Source organism: Hylobates moloch, unplaced genomic scaffold (assembly GCF_009828535.3).
Source record: "Hylobates moloch isolate HMO894 unplaced genomic scaffold, HMol_V3 SCAFFOLD_29, whole genome shotgun sequence".
Taxonomy (NCBI): Eukaryota; Metazoa; Chordata; class Mammalia; order Primates; family Hylobatidae; genus Hylobates; species Hylobates moloch.
Window position 1 is genome coordinate 4068844 of NW_026652304.1, and position 10546 is coordinate 4079389.

The 10546-nt window shown below is 42.2% G+C and overlaps 1 pseudogene; it reads left to right on the forward strand.

Moving 5' to 3' along the window:
- Positions 1 to 7580: 7580 nt before the first annotated feature.
- Positions 7581 to 8544, forward strand: LOC116463228 (thyroid transcription factor 1-associated protein 26-like; annotated as a pseudogene).
- Positions 8545 to 10546: the final 2002 nt, after the last annotated feature.

A 10546-nucleotide genomic window follows, 5' to 3' on the forward strand; every position in this document is an offset into this window, starting at 1 on the left:
CACAGACACACTCAGAACACTAAGTTTCTAGGTGTTCCTTAATCCAATCAACTTGACACCTAAAATTAAGTCCAAAAGACCACCTCTTATCAACTCAGCACCCATACATACCTCCTTAAACCGTACTTAATTTCCAAATAAAGACAATGAGAAAGTTGTAGTTCTACCTATCATGATGCCAGTATCCTCTGATTGTGATTTTTGGGATTTTAGACATTATGGATTTTAGATTAGGCATTTTGATCTTTTGGGATTTCACCATTCAGGATTAAGGTGTTTGAGATTGTGTCTTACAGGATTATAAACCAAACCCTTTTTTGGGATTGGGTTTGTTTCGCCCCAGTCAGCCTTATTCTTCAGAGATTCTTCCAGGTTGTTGCTGTATCAATAGTTCACTTTTATTTTATTTTGTTTTATTTATTTATTTGGTATGGAGTCTCGTTGCCCAGGCTGGAGTGCAGTGGCGCCATCTCAGCTCACTGCAACCTCTGCCTCCTGGGTTCAAGCAATTCTTCTGCCTCAGCCTCCCTACTAGCTGGGATTACAGGCACGCACCACTATGCCTGGCTAATTTTTGTATTTTTAGTAGAGACGGGGTTTCGCCATGTTGGCTAGGCTGGTCTCGAACTCCTGACCTCAGGTGATCCACCCGCCTCAGCCTCCCAAAGTGCTAGGATTACAGGTGTCAGCCACTGTGCCTAGCCAATAGTTCACTTTTATTGTTGAGTAGTATTTCATGGTATGAATATACTGTAGTTTGTTTAACCATTCACCCATTGAAAGACATCTGGGTTGTTTACAGTTTGGGACCATAATGAATAAAGCTGCTGTTAGTTTCTTTGTGAACATAGTTTTCATTTCTTCTGGATAACTGCCCAGTAGTGCAGTTGTTAGGTCATATGATAATTGCATATTTAAAGAAACTGCCGAACTGTTTTCCAGGGTGAGTCAGACTGCTTTACATTCCCACCAAGAACATATGGGCGATCCACTTCATTCGCATTCTCAACAACATTTAGTTGTGTCTCTGTGTTTTATTTTAGGCAGTCTGGTAGGTATATAGTGATAGATATATAACTTATTCTGGTTTTAATTTTTACTTCTTTAATTGGTAATGTTGTTGAGTATCTTTTCATGTACTCATTTTGCCATCTGCATATCCTGTTAGGTGAAATGTTACTTTAAATCTAATTGGATTTTTAGTTTTTTTTTTATTTTTGAGTTTTGAGAGTTCTTTATGTATTCTACATGCTAGTTCTTTGTCAGATATGTTGCTTGCAGCTGTTTCCTCCCAACGTATAGCTTGTCTTTCTCTTTTTTTCTTTTTTAAGACAGTCTCGCTCTGTCACTCAGGCTGGAGTACAGTGGTGAGATCACAGTTCACTGCAGCCTCAACCTCCAGGGCTCAAGCAATCCTCCCACCTCAGCCTCTTAGTAGCTGGGACTACAGGTGCCTGCCACCACACCCAGCTAATTTGTTTTATTATTATTATTAGTGGAAACGAGGTGCCTATGTTGCCCAGGCTGGTCTCAAACTCCTGGTCTCAAGCAGTTCTCCCGCTTTGGCCTCCCAAAATGCTGGGATTACAGGTATGAGCCGCCATGCCTAGCCTCCAATGTATGGCCTGTCTTTTAATCTTCTTAATAGAGTTTTGTAGAGTACAAGATTTTAATTTTTCTGCAGTTTACCAGTTTTTCCTTTTATGGATTGTGCTTTTGGTGTCAAAAGTAAGAACTCTGCCGAGCACTAGCTTCCGAAATTTTTCTCATACTTTTAATTTTTTAAAAAAAATTCTCTAGTTTTATTTAAGTCTGTGATCCATTTTGAGATTTTTTTTTTTTTTTTTTTTTTTGACTTATGAACATCCACTTGTACAGGGACTATTTGTTGAAAAAGGTCTCTGGCTGCTTTTAAAGTTTTCCTTTGTCTTCGGTATTCTAGAATTCCACTATAATGTGTCCAGATAGGGATTTCATTTATCTTTCTTGTTATATCCTGTGTCTGATGGCTTCATGTTTTTTATTATTCTGGAAACTTCTCTGCCATTTTCTCTTCAAATAGTCTGTCTCCACATTCTATCTATTATTTCCTTTTGTAATCTTAGTCGGTTTTATGTAAGGCTGTCTCATTTTGTTCTTTGTATCTTAACTCATGTTTTCCAGATAGTGCATTCTGAATAATTGTTTCAGGTCTATATTCCAGGTCACCCATTCTTTTTCACTTAAGCCCAGTCTCCTATTTAACCCATCCACTGAATTTTTTATTTCAGTAATTTTTTTATGGAGTTCTGTTTGATTCTTTCTTGAATTTGCCTGGTTATTTTTGATTTTCTGTTGTTCTTTGCTCATTTATTTCCACTCTGTTTTATTTACATAATTATATTGTGTTTTTGATAATTCCAGTATCTTAATTTCTTAAGAATTAAAAAAGTTTTCCTGCTGACCCTTGTGCATACTGGCTTATTTCCTTATGTGTTTCAGATTTTTTTTTTCCCGTTAAATTGGGAGGACATACTTTGGGACGCCTAAGGTACCTAAAATGAAGATACTTTTCTCCAGAGAGGATGCATATTTACCTTCCAGACTCCAGGTGATGCAATCGCTTGGGGCCACTTTCATTTCTGGCTTGGAATTTCCATGTGCAAGCATAAGGTATTTTTGAACCCTAGACCTTGATGAAAGTTGACAAAATATCAGGGAAAACGTATCTAGCGTTAAGATCTCCCATCTATACCCCCATCATTGCAGAACTGGGTAAAACACGGGTGTTGTTTTTTTTTGGTTTTTGTTTTTTTTGAGATGGAGTCTCGCTCTGTCACCCAGGCTGGAGTGCAGTGCTGTGATCTCGGCTCATTGCAACCTCCGCCTCCACCTCCCGGGTTCAAGCGATTCTCCTGCCTCAGCCTCCCGAGTAGCTGAGACTACAGGTGCCTGCCACCACGCCTGGCTAATTTTTGTATTTTTAGTAGAGGCGGAGTTTCACCATATTGGCCAGGCTGGTCTCGAACTCCTGACCTTGTGATCTGCCCGCCTCAGCCTCCCAAAGTGCTGGATTACAGGCGTGAGCCACCGTGCCCAGCCTTAGTGGTTTTTTCCCTAGCCCAGTCTTTCTCTGACGAACTTGCTTTAGGTGAGCTCTTCTATTATAGTCTCCTGGCTTCATGTGAAGATCTTAGGCTCAGCTTCCCAGTTCTCTTTTAGGTCCAAAGCCTTGTGTTTATGAATATCCCTCATCACTGTGACCTGAAGTCCTTAGTCCCCAGCTGTGCAGGCAGGGGCATCCTGGGTAGTGGCCTGCTTACCATTTTGTTAATACATTTGTGAGTCATGAGGAATTTCCCTGTCTTGCAGTCTCATCAATACATGTAAAAGTATGATTGCTGGCTGGGTGCGGTGGCTCACGCCTGTAATCCCAGCACTTTGGGAGGCCGAGGCGGGCAGGTCACCTGAGATCAGGAGTTCAAGACCAGCCTGGCCAATATGGCGAAACCCTGTCTCTACTAAAAATACAAAAAATTAGCTGGGCATGGTGGTGCATGCCTGCAATCCCAGCTACTCGGGAGGCTGAGGCAGAAGAATTCCTTGAACCCAGGAGGCGGAGGTTGCAGTGAGCCGTGATCACACCATTGCACTTCAGCCTGGGCAACAAGAGTGAAACTCCATCTCTAAATAAATAAATAAAGTATGATTGCTGTAATTTATCCAGCACGTGGATGTTGTATGGAGGAGGTGGGAGGGGGCGGTTACAATTCAGAATATCTAGTTCACCATACAGCTAAGAGCAGTTGTCTTCCTGCTATTGTACATAATTCTTAGCCATCAATAGAAAACATTTTAAATACATAAGAAACTATCACTCTGAATATAGAAAAATACATACTGTTCATACAGAAGATTTTCAAATGTAGTCTGAAAGAATGAATGCGCAAGGGAGAAATGTTGGTTGCAGGTGATGGAGCAGTGAGAGGAAATAACCTCCTCACACTTGAAGCTTGATTCAGTAGATCCAGTGGGAAAAACCAAAGTAGTAAAAATGTTTGAACCTATCATTGCAAGGCAAAACTCTCCTTAATTGCAAATGCTGCAATTAGATATGAGAAACTGGTTTTAGCAAAGATATGTGTACAGAAACGTAGTGTTCATCACGTATCCTTGATTAGATACAGCGCAGTCTGGCTTCATGATACTACTACTAATCTACGGTAAAGTGGCCATGTTTCCTATTTCTTCTGTTTTGCTTCTCTAGGTTTTAGGTGAACTCTTAAAACCAGTCTCCATTTATATATTCTACTGGCTTTTGATAACTTGTCCCCACAACCCCTCCCCCGGAAAAAAGATTGAGTGAGCTGTTGGTAGTCAGATATTTTTTAAGTTAAAAAGCTGTTTGGGGCTGGGTGTGGTGGCTCACCTGTGATCCCAGCACTTTGGGAGGCTGAGGCAGGTGGATCACCTGAGGTCAGGAATTCGAAACCAACCTGGCCAACATGGTGAACCCCTGTCCCTACTAAAAACACAAAAATTAGCCGGGTGTGGTAGCAGGTGCCTGTAATCCCAGCTACTCGGGTGGCTGAGGCAGGAGAATTGCTTGAATCTGGGAGGCGGAGGTTGCAGTGAGCCGAGATCGTGCCATTGCACTCCAGCCTGGGTGATGAGTGGAACTGCATCTCAAAAACAAAAAACAAAACAAAAAAACCACCAAAACTATTTGGAGCCTAAAATTTCTCAGTTATTATAACTTCACTGTAAGGTTTCAGCTTAATCTTTCTTACCAGCTGAATTTTCAAAGATTTTGATCAGAACTATTAAAGGCTAAATAAAAGAAACTTTGAATACACTCAGCAATCATACTTTTACAAGTGTCTTTTAATAAATTGGTTGCTTTTTAGTTACTGAAAAATATATTTCATCTTGGTTTTCCACTCATCATAAAAACATTTAATCTTAAATTTGACATTTCTTACCCATCCAGACTGAGTCACAAAGAACGCATAATAAATAGCTAGTAAAATCGAAATCACAGGAACCTTACCTTTCAGTGGCTGTTGCTATGAAACCATGTTTTGATGGGAAATTTGAGAGAACCCTGGGCTTCCTGTTATTAAATGACAGATTGTGGAGATCCCCTTCATTTTCAAAACTCTTTTTTTTGTTTTGTTTTCAAGATGGAGTCTTGCTCTTATTACCCAGGCTGGAGTGCAATGGTACGATCTTGGCTCATCACAACCTCCGCCTCCCCAGGTTCAAGTGATTCTCCTGCCTCAGCCTCCCAAGTAGCTTGGATTACAGGCACCTGCCATCATGCCCTGCTAATTTTTGTTATTTTTAGTAGAGACGGGGTTTCACCATGTTAGCCAGGCTGGTCTTGAACTCCTGACCTCAAGTGATCTAAGAGCCTCAGCCTCCCAAAGTGCTGGGATTATAGGCATGAGCCACCATGCCCAGCCCAGAACTCTTTTTAAAGCAAGTCATTTTAATTACTCTTCTGCTAATGGGAAAATCTATATTCTTACCCTATTTTATCCACACTCGACTACTAGTTAGGCTTAATTTTGCTAGGGGCACTGTCAAGAGTTAACAATTTTATGTTTTCGCCTCCTCTGCTATTCCTTGTTCATTGAATGGGCAGATGAGCAGGGTTTTTGAGTAATGTTTTTATGGGCAATTAAAAAGTTGTATTGACTGGGCATGGTGGCTCATGCTTGTAATCTCAGCACTCTGGGAGGCTGAGGCACTGATCCACCTCAAGTGGATCACTTGAGGTCAGGGGTTTGAGATGAGCCTGGCCAACATGATGAAACCCCGTCTCTACTACAAAAATTTGCCAGGTGTGGTGGTGCACGCCTGTAATCCCAGCTATTTGGGAGGCTGAGGCAGGAGAATCATTTGAACCCAGGAGGCGGAGGCTGCAGTGAGCTGAGATTGTGTCATTGCACTCCAGCCTGGGCAACAGAGCGAGACTCAGTCTCAAAAATTAAAAAAAAAAAAAAAGTTGTATTGCTGTTATTTACTTAAATGAGTAGAGTACTAGAAAGCTGGACACACATAAAGGTTGCAAATACAGTGTCATTCTAGCAAGAGAGTTTGTATAAAAATAGAAGTTAGGCAATGCTTCTTTGTTGCTATGAATCTAGAACAAGACCAGTGACCTCTGGCTCCTGAAAAAGAGAAAAGTTTTGTTTGCTTGGTTTGGTGGAGAGAGCTGGGGAAACCTGAGTCAGGAACAAAGGCATATGAAGGTGGTAACAAGCCAGGTGCAGAGGGAGAGCAGGGTGCTGTCTGACTACAGCCGAGGCTGGGAAGGCAATGAGTGTCAGGAGGGAAGAGGAAATTGGGAAAGGGAGAGTCCCAAATGTAAAACTGAGAAGCTTGGATTTGCTTTGCCAGGTCCCAGAAAGTAAGGAAGAAAGTAGCACTGGGATAATTGAGAAAAGTTACTCTGGGCGTTGTATGTAGGACCTTTAGCATGGGTTGGCACCACATTCCTCACATGGCATTGAACACGATTTCATTCAATATTGATTCCACACATCACCCCAAATGCAGACGTACATCAAGCAGGCTTCCCAGAGGAGATGATGCAGACGCTGAGGCCTTTGATATCTCTTCTGCATTTGATACCAAAGTTGGCGCAGTGCTAGAACGTAGAATAGGTGCAACAACAACAACATTAAAGTCATACAGTCTTTGTTACATAATCACTCATTTGGCATCACAGAAATAATACCAGTATCTTCAGCATGACCAGGGTTGGATGTGGTTTTAGTAAACCTGATACGGTGTAAGCAGGATCAGAATGGAGCCCACATGGTCGACCGTGGCCCGTGCTGCGTTCATGGGATGTGTAGCTGAGGGCTGACCTGGAAACATCTTGGGCACAGGCTCTTTGTTGGATTCATGGCATGTCTGGCATGCAGGAGAGAGTGCCTCACATAGAGCAAGAAAGTAGCCCTGAAAACACTGCAATCTTAGCAGGCAGCAGTGCACACTTTTAACTTCATGATAAGTGATGTTTCATTGTTGTATTGATCATTTTCTACTACTCACTTTCTAAGAACACACGAAAAACACACACTCATGGTCTTTTCCCCTGGCATATGCTTATAGGAAATAACACGACAGGCATGACCATGATACATGCTCAATTTTTAGGTCTGTCCTAGATGTCCCTCTCACTGCACAACCCCAGCACGGGCAGGCACAGGCAACACTGCATCACATGCAGACAGCTGCCCCATGGCCTGCCAACCCATCCTCCAGGCTCAAGGCTTCACTCCATAGCTCTTTCACTGTCTTCTCATTAGACAGTGAGAATGTGCTTAGCTGTGAGTAAATGGTTATCACAACTAAGAACTCTGAGAGAAAGTGTTTGTGGGCTTGAAGGGTGTATCAGTTTCCTAGGACCGTCACAACAAACTACCACAAGCAGGGTGACTTAAAACAAGGTTGGGCATCGTGGCTCACACCTATAATCCCAGCACTTTGGGAGACCAAGGTGGGAGGATTGCTTGAGGCCAGGAGTTCAAGACCAGCCTGAGTAACATAAGAAGACCCCATGTCGATGACGCAGTTAGTCGGCTGCAATGGCGCCAGTGAGGCGGGCAGCGAAGTGGCGGCCTGGTGGTTTTGAGGTGCGTGGTGAAGGGGTTTCCACGGTCGGGTACAGGAATAAGAATGTGAAACAGAAGACATGGCGGCCTAACCATCCACAAGCCTTCGTGGGGAGCGTTCGCGAGGGACAAGGCTTTGCTTTTCGAAGAAAACTGAGAATACAGCAGAGTTACAAGAAATTGCTATGGAAGGAAAAGAAGGCTCAAATGTCACTGGAATCTCATTTCACAGATCGAAACCCAGATAATCTGAAACATCTCTATTTTCAGATAGAGGAAAGACTTAGGAAGCAACCAAAAAAAGTTGACCATCCTTTGTCAGAAGAAGTTCACCAGCCTTTGCTTGAAGATCAGTGTAGCATTGACCAGGCTTTATTTGAAGATCAATGTAGCTTTGACCAGCCTCAGCCAGAAGAACAATGTAGTAAACTCCTTTACAATTCCAAAGAAAAATAAAAAGAAAACATCAAATCAAAAAGCACAAGAAGAATATGAACAGGTATAAGCTAAACGTGCTGCTAAGAAACAAGAATTCGAGAGGAGAAAACAGGAGAGAGAAGCCCAAAGGCAGTACAAAAAGAAGAAAATGGAAGTGTTTAAAATATGGAACAAAAAGACTAAAAAGGGCCAACCAAACGTGAATGTACAAATAGAGTACCTTCTTCAAAAAATACAAGAAAAAAGTTAAATTAAACATTTTGTTCCTACAGGTTAAAATACCTGCCGCCTATTAGGTTCTTCTGTGACAAGTGCCTCCCAGCAGTGAACTGAATTTGTTGACATAAACTGGATTGCTAAACTATGCTAAAATAAGATGTTCATATATTTTTATTATGGTAAAAAATTTTCTAAATATGTTCTACATATGTTTCTTATTTATTTGCCTCTGAAGGAAGGTTGGCCTGAAGAACTGAAAGAACCTCCTATTTGCAAGACAGGCCCAAGCATGTAATACTTTTGTACTGTATGAGATTTATATGAAATAAAAGTTTTTAAAAATAAAAAAAGGAAGGCCCCCATGTCTACAAAAATTAAGAAATTAGCCACGTGTGGTGATGCATGCATGTAGTCCTAGCCACTCAGGAGGCTGAGGCAGGAGGATTGCTTGAGCTCAGGAGTTTGAGGTTACAGTGAGCTGATTGTGCCACTGTACTTCAGCCTGGGTGGCAGAATGAGATTCTGTTTCAAACAAAACAAAACAATACAAAATCTATTATCTCACAGTTCTGCAGGCTGGAAGTCTGAATCAAGCTGTCATCAGAGCCATGCTCACTCTGAAGGCTCTAGGGAAGAATCCTTCCTTGCCTCTTCCTAGCTTCTCATGGCATTCGCTGGCTTATAGCTGCATCATCCTCATCTCTGCCTCTACCTTCACATTGCCTTCTTCCCTGCGTCTCCTCTATGTCTCTCTCCAAATTTCTCAGTCCTTTCTTTTAAAAAGACACCCCAACTGGGCACAGTGGCTTATGCCTGTAATCCCAGCACTTTGGGAGGCCGAGGCAGGTGGATCACCTGAGGTCAGGAGATCGAGACCAGCCTGGCCAACATGGAGAAACCCCGTCTCTACTAAAAATACAAAAAAATTAGCTGGGCTTGGTGGCAGGTGCCTGTAATCCCAGCTACTTGGGAGGCTGAGGCAGGAGAATCACTTGAACCCGGGAGGCGGAGGTTGCAGTGAGCCGAGATTGCACCATCACATTCCAGCCTGGGGGACAACAGCAAGGCTTTGTCTTAAAAAACAAAAAAAAAAAGACACCTGTCATTGGGTCATTGGATTTAGGGCTCACTCTCATCCAGTATTAACACTTCTTAACTTGATTATATCTGCAAAGACTCTATTTCCGAATAAAGTCACATTCACAGATACTGGAGGTTAGGACTTGAACATATCTTTTTGGGGGCACAATTTGACCCACTATAGGGTGTAAGGTGTTTGCAGAGCTCAAGAAACTTTGCAGAGCTCCAGCACTTTGGCTAGAGGTTAGCAAAGATGTTGAACAAATACTGAGCTGAGCCTTAGAGGCCAAATTTCTAAACATAGAATGTTGCAGGCATTCAAATGTGACCACTTATAATCCCACATCATTAGCCCAGGAGTAGGTGCTTAATTTTAACATGTGATCGTCACTTATTCTTTGCCTTCAACCCAAGGTTCCTCTACCTGTTTCCCATAGCGCTCATGTCTTTTCATTCAGTCTCTCTTCCTAGCAATGGGTAGCTGGTTAGTACAGGCCATCTCGTAGTTCCCTGGGGGCTTTTTGTAAGAGAACTATAGCTTCCAGAAAAATGGGTCTCTACACGCCAGGCACTCTTCTAAGTAGTTTATAGACACTAATTCCTGTAATTCTCACAGTATCCTTATGAAGTAGATCAGATTATTTATTCCCACTTTACATATTAGGAAACTGAAGTACAGAGGTTAGATAATTTGCTCAAAGTTACACAGTTAATAAGTAGCAGGGCACTCTGGCTTCAAGTTCATGACACCAAACTGCCTGCCATTAGAAACTTAGATTCTTTCCTTACCAAGATATGCAAGAAAAGAAAAAAGAAACAATAGAAAGGAGCTTAGATTATTTCTATACCATTTATCAAAATAAATTCCAGGTCACGATTAAAGACCTGAATGTAAAAAATAAAACTTGGGCTGGGCATTGTGGCTCATGCCTGTAATCGCAGCACTTTTGGGAGGCCGAGGCAGGGGGATCACTTGAGCCCAGGAGTTTGAGACAAGCCTGGGCAAGACGATACTTCTGCAAAAATTTAAAACATTAGCTGGGTGTGGTGGTGCGCCCTTGTAGTCCCAGCTACTTGGGTGGGAGGACGGCTTGAGTCCAGGAGTTCAAGGCTGCAGTGAGCTATGATTATCCCAGTACACTTCAGCCCGAGCAACAAAGACCCTATCTCAAGACAAACAAACAAAATAAATATATAAACAT